This window comes from Amblyomma americanum, chromosome 1, assembly GCF_052857255.1.
Source record: "Amblyomma americanum isolate KBUSLIRL-KWMA chromosome 1, ASM5285725v1, whole genome shotgun sequence".
Classification (NCBI taxonomy): Eukaryota; Metazoa; Arthropoda; class Arachnida; order Ixodida; family Ixodidae; genus Amblyomma; species Amblyomma americanum.
In genome coordinates this window covers 279,742,324-279,766,343 of record NC_135497.1, presented here as the reverse complement: position 1 = coordinate 279,766,343, position 24,020 = coordinate 279,742,324, and the positions used below count along the sequence as shown (strand labels likewise).

At 49.6% G+C, this 24,020-nt stretch overlaps 2 pseudogenes; both read left to right on the top strand.

Moving 5' to 3' along the window:
- Positions 1-1,499: 1,499 nt before the first annotated feature.
- On the top strand, positions 1,500-2,749 carry LOC144118260 (uncharacterized; annotated as a pseudogene).
- Positions 2,750-21,983: 19,234 nt separating this feature from the next.
- Positions 21,984-23,233, top strand: LOC144118244 (uncharacterized; annotated as a pseudogene).
- Positions 23,234-24,020: the final 787 nt, after the last annotated feature.

Sequence of the window (24,020 nt, the reverse complement as noted above, 5' to 3'; positions counted from 1 at the left end):
AGCAATCTACACAACAAAATGTAGTTGTGTTTTTCTTTTTTGTGTTGAGTTGCTTGAACGGATCACCAAGTGAGACGGGTTTACTAAAAGTTGAGCGGTTCGATTCCTCACACCGTAAAACGTGCGTGTAAAAACGCAGGTACCGGGGGCTGATTTTTTTCTTTCTTTTTTACTGTCAGCAATGTACACAAAAAAATGTAGTCGTGTTTTTCCTTTTTGTGTTGAGTTGCTTGAAAGGATCGCCAAGTGAGACGGGTTTACTAACAGCAGTAACTCATCGTCCTTTCAAAACGATGAGGACAAAACTGAACCGAACATCCGCAACACATACTGCAACAAAGGAAGTGAAATGAATACGAGACTGATCCTCGACGGAGACCTTTTCTATAATTTTGATAGCGCCGCTGCCCATGACGCGGCATTGGGAAGCCTGCAGCAGCGAATGCACACTCTCCAATCTCCCACGAGAAAGGTCAACTTATTACCAACTGGCCAATCCGTAGTCGACATTTTCAAAGAAATATAAAGCGCCCTTTGGCCTATCGAATTGCTTAACAACAGACCCGGAGTTGTGAAATGACATTATTTCTTTTCTCTCTCATTTTTTTTGCACTGGTGCTTTGTATTCTTCGATAATATTTTCGCGTTTTTCATTTACTTTTTTTCACTTTCTGCAGTCCAGGAGGATCGGCAGCCAGTTTTGCCTTTCACACAGAGGCGCCGGTCTTGATGGACGCGTTCACATTCCCAGTATAGCCTCACAAAGAGGGTGACTTAAAGGCGTCTGTGTGAGGAGGGCGCTCAGTAACACCTTTAACTGTGCAGGTCCCGGTACGAGGGGATGAAAAACAAGGCATTCCGTGGTTGGGTATCTCCATGTCTGTCGAGGTACACTGGCGCATACCAAAAAAAAAAGAAAAAAAAGGTCTAAATACACGCAGCACACCAGGCAAGGTGAGGCCTGAAATCTCACAAATTTTAGGGAGTTTTTTTTTTGAGGACGGAACCAAGTAATTTTTTTTCACTTTATATATATATATATATATATATATATATATATATATATATATATATATATATATATATATATATATATATATATATATATATATATATATATATATATATATATATATAGAGAGAGAGAGAGAGAGAGAGAGAGAGAGAGAAAGGCAAATGGGAAGGCAGGGAGGTTAACTACTGTCCTATCGGCCCCGCGTACCGACGACGAGGTGTTTCTGCTCCAGGAGTCTACGCTAGTGCCGCGCCGCGGCAACCGCTTGTAAAGCCTCAAGGGCAGAGCGCCGCTTTTGCCGCTACAAAATCTTCTAGAACACTGTAATTAAACGACAGAAGTGCACGAAACATATGCATGAAGGGCTGCGAAACTCATAAAGAAAGCATTTATACCAATTTAAACACTTCAGCAGCCATGCCATACGTTGTGTAGAGGTAGCGCATTCTGATTCCGGCAGCCGAGCTGATCGGATCGCAGTATCATGGGCTTCAGCGGAGCGGCGACAGCGGCCTTCGGCGGCCGCGGAAACAGGATTGAAGACGGTGAAGATAAGGATTACCAGATCATTTTGCCGACACTGCCAACAGGACGTGTTGTTTTAACACGGTTTTTGTTCACGGAGATGTGCGAGCGAGGCCGTTTCGGGTCGAGGATTTCCGTGACGCCCTGGCCGAGACCGGTACGCTCCCCGACGTGGTCGCGTTGGGGGCGTACCAAATCAACCATGTGTGGGCGGTTACCCTGCGGAGCACAGAGGCAGCAAAGAAGTTGCTCGCCTTCAATGAGCTGCAAGTTAAGAGACGCCGCTGCCTTATCATCGACCCGGAAGACCAGCAGGTAAAGCTGCGGCTACACTGGATGCTTCATGGTGTCGCCGACGACGACATCCGGGCGGCCTTAGCGGCGTTTTGCAAAGTGACCGACGTTACGCGAGAGCGGTGGCGGATCCAAGGCGTCAATGACAAGAGCTCAACGACAAGAACTGTCCTACTGAAATTGAAGCCCTGTCTTAAAGTGGATGACCTACCACACCAGGTACGCGTCGCCGGAGAGTTGGCTCTTGTCGTGGCGCCTGGACGTCCAATGCAGTGCCTGCGCTGCCACGGTACGGGTCACGTGCGGCGTGAATGTAAAGTTCCCCGCTGTACGAAGTGTCGGCGGTACGGTCACGCAGATGCCGACTGTGTCCGCACTTATGCGGTGGCTACGGGCGCTGTGTCGAAAGACGACTCTGCGGAACTCCTGATGGACGTAGCCGAGGCCGAAGAATCTGCAAAAGGCATAGGCGAACCCGAAAAGCACGCAGGCGCGACGGACTCTTCGGGACCCTCCAGCAGCGATGGTGGGCGGAAGCCTGAAGGGGCAGAATCTTCGACAAATGGGATGGAGGCGTCGAGTGGTGAAATAAGCGCGCCGGCGCTCCAAGAAACCGACTCAGCGCTCCAAGAAACCGAGCCAGCGACTCCGAACGAGAACCATGACAAGAGCGGCGCCCGTACTACCAGTGGTCCTGCCCCAGCGAAGAGACCACATGCCCAGACCGGAACCGATGGAGACAAGGCGGCAGCCCCCAGTGTCGAGGAGCCGCCGTCAAAAACGACCCAAGGACGGCGGCCATCCATCCGACCACGACGTAATGTGTCGACGGAGAGGAGAACCCTCGATAAACCGTCCCCGCAGCCAGGCCTGGAACCAGCACCGGATGGCTCCGGTGTCAAAGACGTCGTCTAGCCACGCGCTAGACGGGAAGGGTAAGCACCACGTTCCCGGCCTCTTTCTTCTGTATGAAAATGGCTCCTGCGTCCCCCATAAAATTCGGTACACTTAACGTCAGGGGACTGGCAAGCAAGAAGAAGCAGAGCCAGGTATACCGCATTTTAACTGAGCATGACATTGACGCCCTGGTGGTGCAGGAAACGAAAATTGTCGTGGAAGAAGAGACCGGGAGCATGGTGCGACGTTTCACGTCTAGGTTTTTTGCAGTAGTGTCCCACGCTATAGGCACGTCTGCGGGCGGTGTCATTTTTGTTAAGAATGTACCGGGACTTGAGGTTCAGGGATATATGGCGTGTCCATCGGGTAGATGTGTTTTGGTTGACTTCGTGTACAACAAAACATATTGGCGCATAATTTGTGTGTACGCTCCAAATGCGGTGGATGAAAGGACAGTTTTTTTCAGAGCCTAAAAAGTACTTAATTTGTGAGAAATCCCTAATCGTCATGGGTGACTTCAATTGCGTCCTGAGAGGGTGTGATAAAACCAGTGCACGGGCGTTTAGGGACAGAAGTACTGAGGCACTCTTAGAGGTTATAGCGACGTGCAACCTCGATGATGTGGCGGAATGTTTAGAAGGCGAGCGTTGTGTGAGCTTCACACATTTTCAGCGGTCAAGCCATGCACGGCTAGATCACATTTATGTGTCACCGGATGTTATTTCAAAATGCAGTACCTACAATGTAGTGCCTGTATCATTTTCTGATCATTGTTTAGTGGAGTGTGGGATAGGGACAAAGAAAAGATAAAATCAGTTTTCTTGGGAGTTGTGGAAATTAAATAATAAGCTCCTTACAGACATCTTTAGCGGGAAAGTAAATGAAGAAATCGGCAAATTAGAGACGGGCGGGGAACTGAAAGTATGACAGCAGTGGGAACTTTGCAAACAACAAATAAAGATAGCAGCGATCGAAAGGTCAAGCTGTATACGACAAGAGGAGAAGCGTGAGGAAGAAAATTTAAGATCTTTACTGGCTAAACTAGTCGAAAAAGAAAGCGAAGAGCCTGGAAAATGGATCGACGACATTAGAAAAATAAAGCACAAAATTGAACTCTTCGAAGAAGAACGCTATCGTGGCGCGCTTGTGCGGGCTAGTGCGCAAGATGTAGCAGCTGGGGAGACACCGTCAAAACGAGCGCTAGGAATTGAAAAAGCGCATGCTCAGCGAAACCACATTGGAAAGACTGATTGGGGTGGGGCGTTATCTGGAGAAAGCGGTCATATCCAGAAGGCATTTCTTGAATATTATCAGGTGCTGTTTGCAAAGCAAGAAGTGGATGTGAGCGCATTCAAGGAAAAGTTTCTTGGCGCTTTACCGCGATTAGATGACGAACAGAAAGAAAGGTTGGAGCTGTCGAGCATGCGATAGAAAATTTGAACCTTGGAAAATCACCTGGACCTGATGGATTAAGTGCGGCTTTTTACAAAGCATATAAACACGAAATAGCGCCAGTACTGACTGCAGTGTATAATGAAGCCTACAAAGTAAATGAATTGCCTCCGTCTTACGGTACATCCCACACAGTATTAATTCCTAAATATGATGAAGCAGAAAAGTTACAACAGGTCACAGCATATCGCCCTATCGCACTCACAAACGTAGATTATAAAGTTTTCATGAAGGTTTTAGCCCGTAGACTACAGTCAGTTATTCAAGATATAGTCGGTCCTCACCAGACGTGTGGGATCAAGGGACGCTCCATTGTTACCAATATGCATAGAGCGAGGTGTGTGCTTGAATGTTGTGATCATACAAATAGCGGTGTAGCAATACTTCACCTTGATCTTGAGAAAGCATTTGATTGTGTTTCGCACGAAATCCTGTTCTGCATACTCGACCATGTAAATGCGGGGTCCATTATTCGCGAGGGAGTGGCCTTGGCGTACCGGAGCTGCACGACAAGACTAATTGTAAATAAGAGTTTCGGGGCCCCCATCGTCCTGCAGCGTTCGGTGCGCCAGGGTTGTCCCCTTAGCCCCCTTCTATTCTGCATTTACATCGAAGCGTTGTGTTTGAATATCATGAAAAATGAAAACATTCGTGGCTTCCAGCTTCAGGCGGCAGAAGTTAAGTTGCAGGCCTATGCGGATGAGTGGCAGTGTTCACAGTGAATCGGGAAGGTGTAACCGAGGCCGTGGCACGTGTAAAAGAATTCACCAAAGTCACAGGCAGTAAAGTGAATTGGTCAAAGTCCCTGGGGTTTTGGCACGGAGAATGGCCAACGAAGTCCGACAATTTTGCGAACATGTCCTGCGTGACGACCCCAGTAAAGTACTTGGGCGTCCCACTAGACGGTTATCGCGATAGCGAACCGTACTGGAGAGAACAGACGCAAGCCATGCGTGAAAAGGTTGAGAGGTGGAAAGGGCAACATCTGTCAATTTTCGCAAGGGCCACAGTGTGTAATCTGTTTTTTATGTCTAGGTTGTGGTACGTGATGCAAGTGTTGCATTGTGCAAGGATGAACGTACAGAGATTGCACCGGGTCTTTGCCGTTTTTGTATGGGCTGCAGGCTGGGAACGATGCAGCCGGACGAATTTGTTTATGCGGGTCAAGGACGGTGGCGTCAGTCTGGGGCACTTATTTCTGCGGCAAGTCGTAAGCAGATTTTTTCTTTTTTGTGCGTGATGTAAGGGATCCGTTTTTGCGCACTGTGTGCCAATTAAGGCTTGGAAATGCACTGCCGGATTTTGTTGTCTCAACCGAAAATTTATCGGGACGTATTTTTGGTCACTTTAGAGAGGTTGTCGCGAGTGTTCGATTCCTATCTGTTCGGTTTTCGTATGAGTATTTGTCTTCTGTTAGCAGGAAGAAGTTGTATAGGGATTTGTGCGATGTAGTTCTTCCACAACCTATGTACAGGGACATATACAGTGGAGGCCAGGGACGCGACGTACTTAAGCGTGTGAAGGCTATGCAGGTGCCGCCAAGTGCAAAAACATTCTTCTTTAAGTTACATACCGGAACACTACCAGTAAAGAAATTTTTGGAGGGGAAGCATTTATTTCTACCTTGGGGATCACATTGTTTAATCTGTAAACAACCGGAGACAATATACCACGTTTTTTGCATTGTTGGGAAGGGGTATACTTCTGGGACATCTTGCAAAGGACTTTAAAAAAGGAATTTCCGCTAGACTCTCATGGAATACGGTACTTGCCTGTAGAGAGTGAGGATGGGACACCATTCGACCTTATTATGCTAAAGGGACTCCACTGTATTTGGCGCTCCAGAACGCAGGATATCATTGCGATCCTGATGCACGGCCAGCACGGATCTATTTTCAGGAGTGTATGTATAAGTATACTGAAATTCAGAAAATCGCTCCTGAAGCACCCGAGTGGCTCGAAAGAGTAGAGCCATTGGTGGCGCTTAGAGAGTTTTGAGTTTTAATATGACGAAGCCACAACCCACCAGGCGGATAGTGTTAAGTATTGTTCATTGTGCCCTGTAAGTGTATTTGTGTATTGTGGTTCTTGCCGAAGTCAGGCAATAAATAAAAAAAAAGTGTAGAGGTAGCGCATCCGACTTGCAACTCACAGTTGAGCGGTTCGATTCCTCACACCGTAAAACGTGCGTTTAAAAACCCAGGTCCGGGGGCTGATTTTTTTTTCTTTTTTTTTACAGCAGCAATCTATGCCTGCAGAGGGCGTTACTCTTCGAAGGAGTGCGGCGACTCTGGAAAAAGGAGTGGAATATGGGGCAAGCGTATACTCCATCGAAAGGCGTTCCCGGTACTCCTTCAGCTTCAGTTCTTAGAGTGAAAGATGGATCATAAATATCCTTAAAAGGGATAATTCTCCGGATAAAATATCACTGATAAGCAGCCATGTGTGGTTGAGTACCTTCAATATGTTCACAGTACTTTCAAGAAGATTGTAAGAACTATGAGCTTCCAAGATTTATTTTTGAAACTGCGAAGTGCAAGCACAGCAAGGCTCACTGCACAACAATCTTTATCACCGTAAACAAAGCCAATACACAGTTTTTTTTCATATTTATCCAAAAAAATCATGGTTTAGTACGTGCTGATCGCCGAGTGCAAATGATGCGAACAATTAAAGCATGGCTTGCTGAGCCGTCCCCCAGTCGTCCTCATGTGAATTCTTTTCTTGCGTTCGCCTTCTTTTTTTGCTACCTTTTTTTCCCCTACGAAATGTGGTAAACATAACAAAAATTCATTTTGTTCTTCAAACAAGCAAATCCAGTAGCATGCTGCTTTTCAATGTTGTGTTTCATTCAGCGCTGTCTATAGAGAAACAAAACAACATTTGGTATTTTTCACAGAATTTCGTTTTTATTTAGGGTTCGGGGTTCGTATTGTCAGCATTTTGTAGGTATGTCTGAACTGATACATAAAAAGATATAAAATCGCTTATCTTCAATATGCCCGAATTCGCCGAAGAATGCATCCTGCTGAACTTCATTTCGCTGCGTCGGGCTCTTTGTGTTGTATTCCACGTCATCCGACCAAGCCTTGGCGCTCATTTTTCAGGGGGCAATCCCTGAATTGGATATGCATCAGCTCACCCAAGAACATCCTGCTGAAGATTGTTTCCATTGTACCAAATATTGTGGCCGTAAATCTCTCAATTTTGGCTGAGCAGGCACTAAATAAAGCTGTTCACAGAAAATCACTTTAGAAGCAAAACCAATATGACTCATTTCGACGTTAATGACAGTGTGCTGGAGCGGACAGACAGCATGGTTTCGAAAATTAAAAGGGGAAGTGGGGGAGGGTGGAGTGAGTGCAGGTTGTTTCTCCTAGAAGCGAAGTTTAAATTTGCCTTTCGATCACAATAAGGATGTTAGTACTACCGACGCAAAACAAGTGCTGATGGTTATTTCACATCACCAGACAAAATGATACAATATATTAGCTCCAGTTGCATTAAAGTGGCGGACAAACACTCCTGCCGTGACAGTCTTACAGGCATCGGCTTTCTTATCGTAGCCCAGTGTATTCGTTTTCGTTGACGAAGAGGAGCTTGGTCCCTTGTTATTACTTTGCGGCTGCACTGACGCCAGAGTGAGAATATCGCTTGAAATGGCAACATTCATGCGCTTCGCATGAAGGAAATCCTTTACGCGTCTGCAAGCACTCGTATACCCGACAAGCACCCCAAAGCAGACAGCCCTTATAATATACAGCCGCCGTTGGTAAAGGGTGGCGCTTTAAGCTCGTTGGGATAATGAAAGCGGGTAAGCGCGTCCCTCGGAGACATAAACATATGCAAAAACTCTACAAAACGCGGGTACTACTCCACACCCAGCCGACCGCGAACATTTGGCCTCAGTTGGGCACCCCGAGGATGCATTGCCAACCAAAGGCACATAGAGCAAGGAGGTCCCGCTAGGTGGCGCCGCCCTGGTTAGCTGGCTGTGTATCGTGCTCCGCTTTCACCTGCCCCTGGCCTAGTCCAGGGCTTCGCCCGCCCCTGGATTTCCTCTCCATCGTTTCCGGAAGGCTTCGGAAGCACGTGGATACCATCGGCATCACGGCCCGCTGCCGGGCTGGCCCTCCAAGCGCCTCCAAAAGTCTGAAGCGGCGCGGCGCCTCGCTAACCCTAACGCGCCGCGCCTGCACCTCTGCAATGCAGCGTCTGACGAAGCCCCTGCAGCCCAGACTCACTGATGCCGCCACCGCGGGGCCTACTCCAACCGCCCACGCCACCGTGCAAAATCCTGTCGCAACCAACACTGTGAGCGACGCTGGGAGCTCCAGATCGACGGCCGCGGCGCAGCCGGCAGCGTTCGTCGTCGCCGCAGCGTCCCTGCTAGCCAACTCCACGCTCTAAGGGACGCCAACACCTTTGGGCCCATAGACGCGTCGCAGCCGCCTGCGTTCGTCGACGCCGCCGGTGCCGCCGTGCCTACACCAGCCACATTACCCGCTGACACAAAGACCTGCAGCCCGGCACCAGCGTCGCAGATTGCGCCTCAGGCTGACGATTCGTCGGCAGACATGGACTTCATGGCGTCCCTGGTAGACGACACTCCATCCCCCTGAAATCGGCTGGAGCACCATCGGTGCCAGCCGTAAGCCTGCTTCCGCCACCCGACCCCGCTCCGAACTCATCACTGTTGGCATACAACTCCCTCCTGGTACCCTCAATCCCAAGCTGCCTCTCTACGACGTGCTCGCCGCAGTCACCTCCGCTGCACAACTTTCCTCCAAGACCAGTGCAGACATCACCCTTCAGGCCAGGCCAGCCCAAAGCCTTGTGTTTTCAAAAACTCATTCTCCTCTCACCGCCCACCTCCTACTTTCTATCACGCACCTTCACCTTCACGGTAAGCCTGTCAGCATCAAAACTTATTCCCCCCATCCTCCCATCTCATGCCTCGGCGTCATCCATAACGCCGGTGGCCACTTCACTCCTGATGAGCTCATGCATGATCTAGAATCTTTCAAAACAGATATTCTCGCTGCTCGCATGATGGGATCCACTCAACCAGTGCTCATAACGTTCGCTGGTACCGTCATCCCCCACTTTGTATATTTCAAACCCGTTGCCTTCCGGTGCCGTCCTCATAAACCTAAGCCTCCCACCTGCACCCGTTGTCTCACCCTAGGCCACCGCGCCCACCAATGCCCCCAGCACAGCGTTCCGGCAAAGTGCCGTCGCTGTGCTGCTCCTCTATCCGCTGACCCTTCCGCTCATGTGTGTGCCCAGCCCTGGTGCGTTCATTGCCAGGTGAACACCCACCCCTCCCTCGACCCCACTTGCCCCTTCCTTCTTGCTAAACAACGCGAGTGTGCTAAAGCTGCTTACCTCCGACGCCTAGCTTTGCGCCGGGCCACTCAACCCACCACCCCCTCCTCCTCCTCTAATCATGAATATCCATCAGCTCCGATCACGTCACCATCACTCTCCTTCGCTGCCATAGTTAAAGGATCCTCGGTGCCAGCGTCCCTCTCTTCCACTACACCACCCTCTCCATCCTTGACTGACGCGAGCCGCTCCTTCGCCAGCAGCGAGAGCAGCAGCGCATTTCCCACGATCTACAGCAGCAGATACATGCCTTGACTCAAACCCTCGAGACAACCACCTCCTCTCTTACCTCCCAGCTTAGCAAGCTAAATGAGCACCTTGCCACGTTCCCCACTCCCTCCTCCAGCGCCCAGGTCGCCCCTTTGGCTGACCTTGTCGAAACCACCACACAGGCACATCACACTCGCTTGGTTCAGCTGGAAACTTCGGTTCTCCAGATTCATACCACCCTCCAAGCACAATCAAAGCAATTGGAATCTTTCACATCTATGCTCCAATCCGTCCATGAGTCACTGCCCCCGGCAAAAAAGAGGGAACGCGTACCATCGCGTTCCTCTCCACTCTCATAATGGCGTTTGGCGAGGACCTCGAAATTGTGCAATGGAACTGCCGAAATCTTTGCCACAATAAGACCCCCCTCCACCAGTATCTACTCACCCGCCCCTCTCTGCCTCATTTTCTCCTTCTCCAGGAGACCCGGACGGCCCGCAATGTCCCAGGCTACCGCGCCTACCATGCCACTACGGTCACACCACTTGCGTCTATTTATGTACGCAGTGACGTGCTCGTGGAGGAAATTGACATCCCCTCCACCCTCCTTAAATATTTAGTTTGTGTGGTTTATTACCACCCTTCTTCCCGCATCTCACTCGTCCTTTTGTCTTTTTACAACCCCCCTGTCACTTCCTCTTTATTCTCTGTTCTGAGCAAATTCCTTCACTCTCTTCCTTCTACCTCCCATTCCTCTTTGGTGGTGACTTTAATGCCCCTCACACACTCTGGGGCTACCCTCAAACCCGGCCGCCTCCTGCATTGTCTGGCCCAGGAACGCCATCTCAGCCTTCTTAATACTCCTGGCTCTCCTACTCGAGCGGGCATTGGCTCACAACGCCCCACGACACCCGACCTCAATCTCTCTCTCGGGGTTCACTTTCCTTTCACTGGCAGGTGACAGCCGAAACTCTTCTAAGTGACCACTTTCTCATCTATATCACCACCTCTCTTTCCCACATCCCTCGCTGTCATCCGGTTATTCACACTGACTGGCATGCTTTTCGCACTAATCTCGCCTCCGACTCCTTTCAATCCTACGACGACTGGACGTCGCGCATCTCTGCAGCGCTCACGTCCAGTAGCCGTCTCGTTCGCTCTCGTTACCCAATCCAAGACCCAGATCCTCACCTTATCCGTTTATGGCGTCGCCGTAAACGTCTTCAACGCTCCTTTCGCTCCCAACCACACAATGCCCAACTTTCCTCCCGGATCACTGCTCTGCGGGCTGAGATCGTCGCCCACTGCGCCTCCCTCGAGCACTCTCGTTGGAGTGCTCTTTGTGATGGCCTTGATTCTGCATTGCACTCGCGATCCGCATGGTCTCTCTTTAAATCCCGCCTTGACACTAAGCCTGCCCTTGCTCCCACTCTAGCTAAAGCCCTCACTCAGGGTACTCCCTCCGAAGTTTTTGATCAACTCGCCTCTCTCTACCTCCCGCCCCCTCTGGCACCCTCCTACCCGGTGTACTCAGGTGGACCTAACCCCGATCTGGACCAATGCTTCACTCTCCGGGAGCTCGAATCTGCTCTGGCTGCCAATGCTACACGCTCGGCTCCCGGTGAGGATGCCATTACATACACCACACTTCGTAACCTTCCTGACTGCGCCAAAGAATTCCTCCTTCAAACCTACAATGAGGCCTGGGAGAGCGGCTACTTGCCGAGCTCCTGGACATCCTCCCTTATTTCTATGATTTCAAAGCCGGGCAAACCTCCCTCTCTCTCTAACCTCCGCCCAATCTCCCTGACGTCGTGCGTTGGTAAGACCCTTGAGCGAATGGCTCTGACTCGCCTCTCTGATTTTCTTGAGGCACGGGAGTTCTTCCCCCATTCTCTCATTGGCTTCCGACGCCGCGTCTGTGCACAGGACATGTTTCTGATTCTCCAGCAAACGTTCCTGTCCCCTACACCCACTCAAATTTACGCACTTGTGACTGTCGATGTTCGCAAGGCCTTTGACGGTGTTTGCCACGATCACATCGTTTCTCAACTCGCCTCTTTGGATTGTGGCTCCCGCATGTACTCCTATATCCGCTCATTCCTCTCTAAACGTGTGGCTCGCTTTCGAGTAGATACCCACTTGTCTAACCCACACCACCTCACCCGTGGCACTCCTCAAGGTGCTGTTCTCTCTCCTACCCTTTTCAATCTCGCTATGGCCCCTCTCGCCTCCCAGCTAGCTGAAATTCCCGACCTGCATCATATATTTTACGCCGATGACATCACTCTCTGGTGTTCATCTGGCTCTCCCGGTCACGTACAGGACACCCTGCAACGTGGCCTAGATCTCATCGACTCCTTTCTCACCACCGCTGGCCTCTCTCCTGCTCCTGAGAAATCCGAGCTTCTCCTTCTCAACCATTCCTCCTACCAGCGCTCACACAACCACTTCGTCTCTCTCCACCTTTCTGGCTCTCCAATTTCTGTCGTCACACAGTGCAAAGTTCTTGGCTTCCCTTTGCATGCGGCTAGGAATGTGCAAGCCCTCCACCGCGCTGTCACCACCTGCCACTCTGTACCTCACCTCCTGCGGCGCGTGGTCACTCGACGCTCAGGTCTCCGCGAGGCTCACGCGTGCCGCGTTGCCCACGCGCTGGCCCTCAACAAGGTCTTGTACTTTGCACCCTACGCTTCCTTCACTCAGACTCAACTTAACGCTCTCGAGACTGCCCTTGTGGGCCTCTACAAGGCAGCTCTCAACCTCCCTATCACTACCTCTACCACTAAGCTCTTTGCCACAGGCTTCTTCCATCCTCTTCGTTCTCTTCTCAGTCTCCATCGTGACTCGCAGCTTGCCCGGCTTTCCCTTACCAGTCAGGGTCAGTGGTTATTGACTCAAGCGGGTATCTCGCCCATTCCAATCTCCCCGTTTACCTCTCATATTCCCATCCCCGCTCCCAATCTTCGTATCCTTCCCCTCCCGACCAACATGTCCCCCGTCCTGCACGCCGGACGTCGTCATGCGGCCGCACAGCACCATTCCCCTCTCTTTGATACCCAGGGTGTAGCTTACACGGATGCCTCCTTCGTGGCTCCTCGAGGTTCCTGCGGCTACGCCCTGTACCATCCACACCTCCCTGCTCCTGAAACCCACACCAGCGGGCCGTATCTACACCATCCAGACGCATTGTCCCTCGAGGTCCTCGCCATTGCGCATGCCCTCCAGTCATTTGCCCTCCTTCCCTCTCTCCAAGAGTACACAGTCTATTCAGACTCACAAGCCGCTATACACCACATACAGAAACGCACTCTGACCCCTTCTCTCCAACAGGAGGTCGAACGAGCGGTCTCCGCACTGCAGCCTTCCATCGTTTTCCACCGCTGGGTCCCTGGGCATTCAGGGATTGACGGCAATGAGCTGGCCCATCAGCTCGCCCGCGACACACTTTTCCGGGCACCGTTGATACCCTGGCCCAAGCCCTCGGAGGACGGTGGGAGACTCACCCTTCGCCGCACCATAAAAGAGGTCTACGGTGAGCTCCGCCTCGACAAACGCCTTTACCCTCCCCCTCATCCATCACTCACGGTGCCGGAGTCTCGCCTTCTTCGGCACATTCAGATGAATGCAGTTATCACCCCGTCCCGCCTCTTCCGCTATCGCTATCGATCGGACCCTTCCTGTCCCAACTGCCCCTGTATCTACGCGGACCTGGCCCATTGCCTCTTCTATTGCCCGGCTGCTCAGCAGTCGGGTTCCTTGCCCCCACCCTTTCTATCCATCACCACCTGGCTCGACTGGCTTGGCGCTGAAGGGGAAGAAGAACAGCGGCTTCTGGTCGCCCGGGCGGTCGACATGCTCGGCCTATAAATTATGGTCGAATAAAAGTATTTTACTACTACTACTACTATAGCAAAAACCATCTAAGGCCGGGAAAGTGCACTGCAGAGCAAGTAGGCGGCCAGCGAACGCGGGCAAACTTGACGAACAATTACAAGCGATGAGCAGTGAAGCTCGAGGAGAAGGTGAAAGAAGATTGGCTAAATGACCGAAATGCACTCGTGAAACCACTCGGCAATAGCACGAAACGACGGTAAAGCAAGTATGAAAGGGTGTGGACGAAGAGTAAAAGGAATGAACGGAGGTGTTGGAGAATATAAAGTGAAACGTTTGGATAGGTTTTATGGGGTTCAGTCGGGGGTTTAACCTCGAAACTTGAGTCACTATTTGGGACAAGTGACTCGGGTTACGAAGGACGCCGTAGTCACTCTGCATAATTTCGAGCCCCTGGGGTACGTTCTTTAATGTGCACTGACATCGGACTGTACACGCGTGTCTATATCTTCTGTTCCATCTAAATGCGACCGCTGTGGCCGGGATCCAACCCGAATCTATAGGGCCAGCAGCCAAGCGCGCACTACTGCCATTGATCAGTCATCACGGCGGCGAAAGAAAAGGGAAGCGCGAAAATAAAATACAATAAAGCAAGTGTTCACTAAGCAGGAAAAAGAAGGCAATAAATAAAACTTGCTATGCGAAGAGAAAAACAAGTTAGAGACCTACGTCCGCCGACATGGACAGAAACATTTCCCTTTCTGTGAGAATGAGAGAGGACTCGCTGATGCGGCAGAAGTAATTTTAATGGTTTCAGAATTATTTATTTGGTAAGGCGGCCACTATTCGTGATCACTGAGCAGCTCTCAAAGACTGGCAGGCAGCCGCAGTCCCTGCAGTGACACCGTTGAGGCGTCCCCCACGGTACCTTTGAATCACTCTTTGCATCGCTTGAGCACCAGTGCGTACAAAGTGGAAACGGGGCAGTTTTCAGCATCTATTTATAGTGTGAACATATCAGCCGTTATTTCGTTAGTGAAATGTCCCATCTGAGAATACACGTCCAAGCCCGAAATGAATGCTCTATTAAAAGTGGAAGTTCGCTGTGTTGTTAACTGCATCAAAATTAGAATTTTAAAATTCTAAAATTGCATTTATTTGGCTTGTGGTTACGATAACATTAAACTTAAAATTGGAAAACAGTCCTTTCTAAGATTATGCAGGAGTGAAATGGAACTCAATTATAAGGTCTGCATTAATTAATCAGTAGTGAAAAACAAAGCTTTGAGAAGCGAGTATTAGAAGAACCAGTAAAAGTATGGGTTCGCCATTATAATTAAGGGCGCAACCTATTTAAGTGAACTTGAACAAAGAAAAAGCACTGACGGCAAATGGGTAGAAAATCGCGCACTACAAGACGATTTGCACGAATTAATGCATGAGGCCTTCATTAAATAGTGGGCGTCGTACTCCCATGCAGCTGATACTACATCCGCCCGTTCCATCAGCCATGAAATGTCTAAGAATGGAAGGGTAGCTGTAAAATTTCCTAGTAGCGTTATATGAATGCCTAGAGTGCACGATACTTTAATAGCATTACAAAATTTTCACGAATGAAGCTTTAGTCCGAACGGTGGTAAATTAAAAAGGGGGCGTCAATTTTTGGGCATTGTTCCTCTTCAAGACAAAATAAAAAGAACAAATCGCGGCATTAAAGCAGCGATACATTGGTTTCACATAACGCAACGCAAATATTAAGCTGCTTAGGTGCTTCTGAGCGACCAAAATCAATTCCTCTGGTGACAGAAAGAGCAGGGCAATTTTTGAGTTAGCTGCCGCCGTCCCTTGCCTCCCGTTGGCGCCGTCACCGAAACACGGCCACTGATTTCCGTTTGAAAGGTTAAAAATAGTTATCCATTCGTTTTTTGCATCTTCATTGATAGCCAAGCGGTGATGAATTCCAAAAATGGGATACTTGTGTGATAACGCCATAAAAAACAGCGCGACTGTCCTATCGGCCCCGCGTACCGACGACGCGGTGTTTCTGCCCCAGGACTCTACGCCAGTGCCGCGCCGCGGCAACCGGTTGTAAAACCTCAAGGGCAGAGCGGCGCTTTTGCCGCTACAAAATCTTCTTGAATACTGTAATTAAACGACAGAAGTGGGCGAAACGCATGCATGACGGCCTGCAAAATTCATAAAGAAAGGATTTATACAAGTTTAAACACTGTGGAAGCCATGCCATACGTTGTGTAGAGGTAGCGCATCCGACTTGCAACTCAGAGTTGAGCGGTTCGAATCCTCACACCGTAAAACGTGCGTGTAAAAACGCAGGTACCGGGGGCTGATTTTTTTTTTTTTTTTTTACTGGCAGCAATCTACACTACAAAATGTAGTTGTGTTTTTCTTTTTTGTGTTGAGTTGCTTGAACGGATCACCAAGTGAGACGGGTTTACTAACAGCAGTAACTCATCGTCCTTTCAAAACGATGAGGACAAAACTGAACCGAACATCCGCAACACATACTGCAACAAAGGAAGTGAAATGAATACGAGACTGATCCTCGACGGAGACCTTTTCTATAATTTTGATAGCGCCGCTGCCCATGGCGCGGCATTGGGAAGCCTGCAGCAGCGAATGCACACTCTCCAAACTCCCACGAGAAAGGTCAACTTATTACCAACTGGCCAATCCGTAGTCGACATTTTCAAAGAAATATAAAGCGCCCTTTGGCCTATCGAATTGCTTAACAACAGACCCGGAGTTGTGAAATGACATTATTTCTTTTCTCTCTCATTTTTTTTGCACTGGTGCTTTGTATTCTTCGATAATATTTTCGCGTTTTTCATTTACTTTTTTTCACTTTCTGCAGTCCAGGAGGATCGGCAGCCAGTGTTTGCCTTTCACACAAAGGCGCCGGTCTTGATGGACGCGTTCACATTCCCAGTATAGCCTCACAAAGAGGGTGACTTAAAGGCGTCTGTGTGAGGAGGGCGCTCAGTAACACCATTAACTGTGCAGGTCCCGGTACGAGGGGATGAGAAACAAGCCATTCCGTGGTTGGGTATCTCCAAGTCTGTCGAGGTACACTGGCGCATACCAAAAAAAAAAAGAAAAAAATGTCTAAATACACGCAGCACACCAGGCAAGGTGAGGCCTGAAATCTCACAAATTTTAGGGAGTTTTTTTTTTTAGGACAGAACCAAGTAATTTTTTCACTTATATATATATATATATATATATATATATATATATATATATATATATATATATATATATATATATATATAGAGAGAGAGAGAGAGAGAGAGAGAGAGAGAGAGAGAGAGAGAGAAAGGCAAATGGGAAGGCAGGGAGGTTAACTACTGTGCTATCGGCCCCACGTAGCCGCGCAGCGCGCGTAAGGTGGATTCACACGACGGACCGAATCGCAGATCTCGCGGACGAACCGCGCATACGTAGGCTTGACGTCACGGATTCAGGCCAACCGGCTCATGTCCGCGGACGACGCGGACGGAAAATGCAAGGCGCTTTTTCGCTTTGGGATTCTGGCGGGAAAGAAACACAAATTCAGAATGAAACGCCACGTCGTCTGGCCACCCTGCTACTTTTTGTGCACTTTTTGCGACAGCCGCATCAGAGTAAGCATCACTGTTTACATGCGAAACGTGTGCTTGCGTGCGCATGTCTAGTGTGCTTGTCGCGTCTTTGTCGTTCTCTGACCAACGTGCGCACCATGAGTTTGTCCGACGACGCTGCGCTTTTCTTAATTAATCTTGTAGAGCAGTTCCCAACGCTTTGGGACATTGCCCGCAATGATTATTCGAACACCGAGTTGAAGCAAGCGTTGTGGGATAAAATAACTGAGCAAATGACTGAACAATGGCCAGCCTACGCTCCCTACCAAACAGGTATGTGGTATTTTGTAAATTCGGAAATGCACCTCGCCTATTGTTTTTTCGTGTTTTCTTGTAGCCTTGTTTATTTGGTCATATTTCACGATGTGACAATAAAGTGACTGCTGCGAAAAAAAAAAACGCAGCATGATTGACACGCTGTGCACTGTGTGAAAGCCCGGTGTACATTTGTTTGATATGGATAATGGTTGTTTTTTTCATTTCACGCAGAATCATTGAAGACCTTTTTTAATAACAAAAGACGCACGTACCGCCTGGAGAAGAAAAAAATGCTCGAAACAAAAAGTGGGCAGGCAGCCGACGAGGCGTACACTGGGAAGTGGCGATTTTTCAGGACCCTGAGATTCCTAGATGCCGTGCGAATGCCGACTCACCGCTCAATCAACGGGCAGTGCGAAGGCAATGCACCGAGCGCAGAAGTGGTAGTTGCGCCTCGCATATCTGACCCTCACAATATTAGCAGTGCATTATTGGCAGTTTTCCTGTCGAAAACTTGGAAAATGCGAAAACCTGTGACCCGTTTGTTTGGCGCGGTGCATGTGCGCATGACCTCTAGTAGAAATAGCAGATTAAGCCCCCAGAGCGGACAAGGATAGAGAAATGAGGGACTCGTTATGGCGCAAATAAGAAAGCCAGCCGCCATCGGAGATCAGGCAAGCATAGGAGAATGTTGCGCAAAGTATCCATGTCCTGTGCGCATACACTGGATTCGCGGCCATGCCCAGGATACACATAACATTCAAGCGGATGCTATGACTCATCTTCATACATTAGACGATCCGCCACCTTCCCCTCTTCCCCCAGATCCGTTCCTGTCCCACGTTTCCGATTCCGAAGTTCTGCGCCAGCGAACACGCGCTCTAATTCCTCCGTGTTCGCACCCTCTCCCCCGTAGTCTTACTCGGCAGGAGGAGGTATCCGTGCGCCGGATTCGGGCAGGGGCGGCTCTGACACCATCTGTCCGTCATCGGTGGCGTGCCAAAGATCTGCCACGACCTGACAGGTGCCCTCACTGTGGCGCTGCACCGGACATATGTGATGTGCGGCACTTGTTGTGGACGTGCCCAGCGACGGCTGCTATCAGAAAACGGCTCCTCAGGGAGGTGGGCCTGCGGTGGAACCGCGAAAGTGACTTCGTGAAGTGGACAATGGACAACCGTTTCATTAACAACCTCTGCGACTACCTCAGCGCAACGGTTCTTCACTCCTTCTTTTAACTTTCAATCCCGTGCATTCCTTCCCCCCTTTCCTTTTTCAACTTATGCCTCATGGCACACTTCTCGAATAAAAAAAAAAAAGAGAATGTTGCTTGCTCTTTTGTTTGCAGAGCTTATAAATGGGAAATTAAGTATCATATTCTTATCGCTCAAGAATATTTCCACTTATTTTTAAGGCATAATATAATTATTGTTACTATCCCGATTGTCAACCGCACAAAAAAAAAATTGAAACATTCGCTATGTTTTTCCTGGCTTTAGATGGCTGTTGGCCTCCTTCATATTATGCTTGCAGTAAGAACTGCACGTTTGGGGCAAGAGTTCACTTCACTATGTACTTATGTTTTTGAAGTTGGAATAGGATGTTCGAGAAGAAATTTTCCTGCGATAACTGTACTTGCTACTTTTCCGTAACAATTACAATAACTTCCACGACCTCCGACCATGTGTATTGCACACTGAAAACAGTAATCAGGACCATTATCATTTTTTATCATTTCAGTCTCCAGAGCAAGACACAAATGAAGCTGTAGGGAGAACTGCAGCAGAGTCTGGCCTACTTGAGACCCAGTCAGCACCATCCCCACCCTCTCCAGGTCAGCAACCAGGCAAGAAGAGGAGGAGGACAAATGAACGGGCTCAAGAGTCGAGTGCTCGCTGGAGCGACCGCCAGCAAATACTGGAAAAATTGGCCAGTGCATTTGAAGTGCATGTGCAGCCAGAGGATCCAGCAGACCAGTTCGGAAAACTGGTCGCTGCACATATTAAATCTGTGCCCAGAGAGAAAGTGCTGTCCTGTCAGGCAGAGATCTTGAAGGTCATTGAAAGATTTTCAAGTGATATGAGTTAGTCGGGAATAAAAACTTTATAAACATTTTATTTAAACACTTTCACTGTTGTCAATACTTGCTCACGTCTATGTGGGCAGCCTCACGCTGCCATGGCACAGCACCTTCATTTCCAAAGAAGTCGCACAATTGTTGTCGTACTGCTGCACCGATGGCATTAATCCTTCCACGAGGTGAAGGCTGCATATTAAGTTCTGAGGTGTTGCCAAGCTTGAGATGTGCATCTCCATCACTCATACCATCCATTCCCACAAAGTTGTGTAGCACACACGCTGCGTCCACAATCGCTGTAGCACGTTCTGGCTTGGCATTGATCACGGTGTGGAGGAAGCGAAACCGATTGGCAAGTATGCCAAAGGCATTCTCAACGACGCGTCGTGCACGGGACAACCTGAAAAGCAAAAATACAAATCAAGTCTACAAAGCACGCATACAAGTGCAAAAACAGGCACGGACAGTGCCTAAAACAATGAAAAGGTGAGGACAAGATGACGCACTATCAAACATCTGGATCAAGTGACTGCAGGAATCAGTTTTAAAGCACAAAATGTTGTATTCAGTATTTACCTGTAGTTGAATATCTTCTTGTCCTCGGTGAGCTTTTTGTCACTGAACGGCTTCATGAGATTCCTGCCTATTGGAAATGCATCATCACCAACTAATACAGGTGGCACCACAATGTCAGGTGAACTTGCCACTTTCACGCCGTCTGGCAGGCCGGCTGTTTCGTTGGTGATGTTTTTCTGCAGAGGTGTTGTTTGCCAGACCCCCGCGTCTCCTTGCGATCCTGGTGCACCAACATCAGTGTAGATAAACCTGTAGTTGGCGTCCACCACAGCAAACAGGATTATGCTGAACGTCTTCTTATAGTTATAGTATATCGAGCCCGACTTGGCAGGTTGGGTTATGGTGACATGCTTGCCGTCAATTGCCCCGGCACAGTTGGGGAAGTTCCATTGATGTCCAAAGCCCTGCATCACTTCTGTCCACGCTTCCTCTGTTTTGGGCGTTTTTATATACTCCGCTCTCAGTTCTTGGCATATAGCCGTGCAGGTTTCATGAATGTTATCATTCACGCTTGAATGACCGAGCCGGAACTGGCAACTCAGCGAATGATGGCTCTCTCCTGGGAAGACAGAGCATAATGCAATGTAAATTCGGTAGCAAATTAAAAGAAGTGCACAAAAATTTTCAATCTGGAATTTGTTTCACAAGAGCACCACAATATAGCAACCCTTGAAATGTTTGTTATTCTAGCGTAACGAAGCTTCTCGGGTGACTAAGTCCCCATTCTTTTGCATCTCCTGAATGTCAAGATGTTATTAATCAAAGCAAACGAATCTGCGCAATAACACATTCCATAAGTTCTCGTGTTACACGGTGCCGCTAACTTGAAGACTCGTAGACTGGTAAAATAGCATCGAGCGGCAGCAGTTAAGCATCAAATATTAGACATGCGGAGCCCCCACCAGCTTCATTTTATCTTTATCGTCAATTGCACTTCTGAAGCAATTCCGGGAATAAGATTCCCATACTAACACGTTCCCTTCAGCTGCCCCCAAACAAAGAAAAAAACTGTCGCTACAAGCACCTACACAGAAAAGTACGACGCTCACCTGAGGCAAGGTACCGTAGTGTCACCTGCAGCCGTGTCTTCGCGGGAATGGCTTTCCTCATGACAGTATCTTGTCTTTCAATCCGTGGACCCACGCGTGACAACAGCTGCAGAAATTGTTCTTCGTTCACACGGAGCAGCCGGCGGTATTCGGCTCGATCTGCTTCCAGAAGCTCCTCTTACAACTGGTTTTGCAACCCAAGCTCCTTTCTGGCAATCCAGTTCCTTTGCCAGCAACTGCGTTTTGCGCAGTAATTATCAGAATCATCATCGAGCTGGTCTAATTCGATTACCACTGCAGCGATCGCTGCCAACTGACGCTTCCGCTGCACCTCCATTTTGACGACTACTCTCGAACCAGTTCTCAGCTGCCGTTCGCAGCTAACCTGGTGTCGAGAGCTTGGCTGCTCCTTCCGTTTCCGTCCGCTCTGTCGTCTGCTATTCACGTCTGTCGTGTGAATGCTTTTAGCCCGCGGACGGACCATGACGTCACGGATTCGTTCCGCGAGGTCTGCGATTCGGTCCACGCTAGTGCCGCGCCGCGGCAACCGCTTGTAAAGCCTCAAGGGCAGAGCGCCGCTTTTGCCGCTACAAAAGCTTCTAGAACACTGTAATTAAACGACAGAAGTGCACGAAACATATGCATGAAGGGCTGCGAAACTCATAAAGAAAGCATTTATACCAATTTAAACACTTCAGCAGCCATGCCATACGTTGTGTAGAGGTAGCGCATTCTGATTCCGGCAGCCGAGCTGATCGGATCGCAGTATCATGGGCTTCAGCGGAGCGGCGACAGCGGCCTTCGGCGGCCGCGGAAACAGGATTGAAGACTGTGAAGATAAGGATTACCAGATCATTTTGCCGACACTGCCAACAGGACGTGTTGTTTTCAATACGGTTTTTGTTCACGGAGATGTGCGAGCGAGGCCGTTTCGGGTCGAGGATTTCCGTGACGCCCTGGCCGAGACCGGTACGCTCCCCGACGTGGTCGCGTTGGGGCCTACCAAATCAACCATGTGTGGGCGGTTACCCTGCGGAGCACAGAGGCAGCGAAGAAGTTGCTCGCCTTCAATGAGCTGCAAGTTAAGATACGCCGCTGCCTTATCATCGACCCGGAAGACCAGCAGGTAAAGCTGCGGCTACACTGGATGCTTCATGGTGTCGCCGACGTCGACATCCGGGCGGCCCTAGCTGCGTTTAGCAAAGTGACCGACGTTACGCGAGAGCGGTGGCGGATCCAAGGCGTCAATGACAAGAGCTCAACGACAAGAACTGTCCTACTGAAATTGAAGCCCGGTCTTAAAGTGGATGACCTACCACACCAGGTACGCGTCGCCGGAGAGTTGGCTCTTGTCGTGGCGCCTGGACGTCCAATGCAGTGCCTGCGCTGCCACGGTACGGGTCACGTGCGGCGTGAATGTAAAGTTCCCCGCTGTACGAAGTGTCGGCGGTACGGTCACGCGGATGCCGACTGTGTCCGCACTTATGCGGTGGCTACGGGCGCTGTGTCGAAAGACGACTCTGCGGAACTCCTGATGGACGTAGCCGAGGCCGAAGAATCTGCAAAAGGCATAGGCGAACCCGAAAAGCACGCAGGCGCGACGGACTCTTCGGGACCCTCCAGCAGCGATGGTGGGCGGAAGCCTGAAGGGGCAGAATCTTCGACAAATGGGATGGAGGCGTCGAGTGGTGAAATAAGCGCGCCGGCGCTCCAAGAAACCGACTCAGCGCTCCAAGAAACCGAGCCAGCGACTCTGAACGAGAACCATGACAAGAGCGGCGCCCGTACTACCAGTGGTCCTGCCCCAGCGAAGAGACCACATGCCCAGACCGGAACCGATGGAGACAAGGCGGCAGCCCTCAGTGTCGAGGAGCCGCCGTCAAAAACGACCCAAGGACGGCGGCCATCCATCCGACCACGACCTAATGTGTCGACGGAGAGGAGAACCCTCGATAAACCGCCCCCGCTGCCAGGCCTGGAACCAGCACCGGATGGCTCCGGTGTCAAAGACGTCGTCTAGCCACGCGCTAGACGGGAAGGGTAAGCACCACGTTCCCGGCCTCTTTCTTCTGTATGAAAATGGCTCCTGCGTCCCCCATAAAATTCGGTACACTTAACGTCAGGGGACTGGCAAGCAAGAAGAAGCAGAGCCAGGTATACCGCATTTTAACTGAGCATGACATTGACGCCCTGGTGGTGCAGGAAACGAAAATTGTCGTGGAAGAAGAGACCGGGAGCATGGTGCGACGTTTCACGTCTAGGTTTTTTGCAGTAGTGTCCCACGCTATAGGCACGTCTGCGGGCGGTGTCATTTTTGTTAAGAATGTACCGGGACTTGAGGTTCAGGGATATATGGCGTGTCCATCGGGTAGATGTGTTTTGGTTGACTTCGTGTACAACAAAACATATTGGCGCATAATTTGTGTGTACGCTCCAAATGCGGTGGATGAAAGGACAGTTTTTTTTTTCAGAGCCTAAAAAGTACTTAATTTGTGAGAAATTCCTAATCGTCATGGGTGACTTCAATTGCGTCCTGAGAGGGTGTGATAAAACCAGTGCACGAACGTTTAGGGACAGAAGTACTGGGGCACTCTTAGAGGTTATAGCGACGTGCAACCTCGATGATGTGGCGGAATGTTTAGAAGGCGAGCGTTGTGTGAGGTTCACACATTTTCAACGGTCAAGCCATGCACGGCTAGATCACATTTATGTGTCACCGGATGTTATTTCAAAATGCAGTACCTACAATGTAGTGCCGGTATCATTTTCTGATCATTGTTTAGTGGAGTGTGGGATAGGGACAAAGA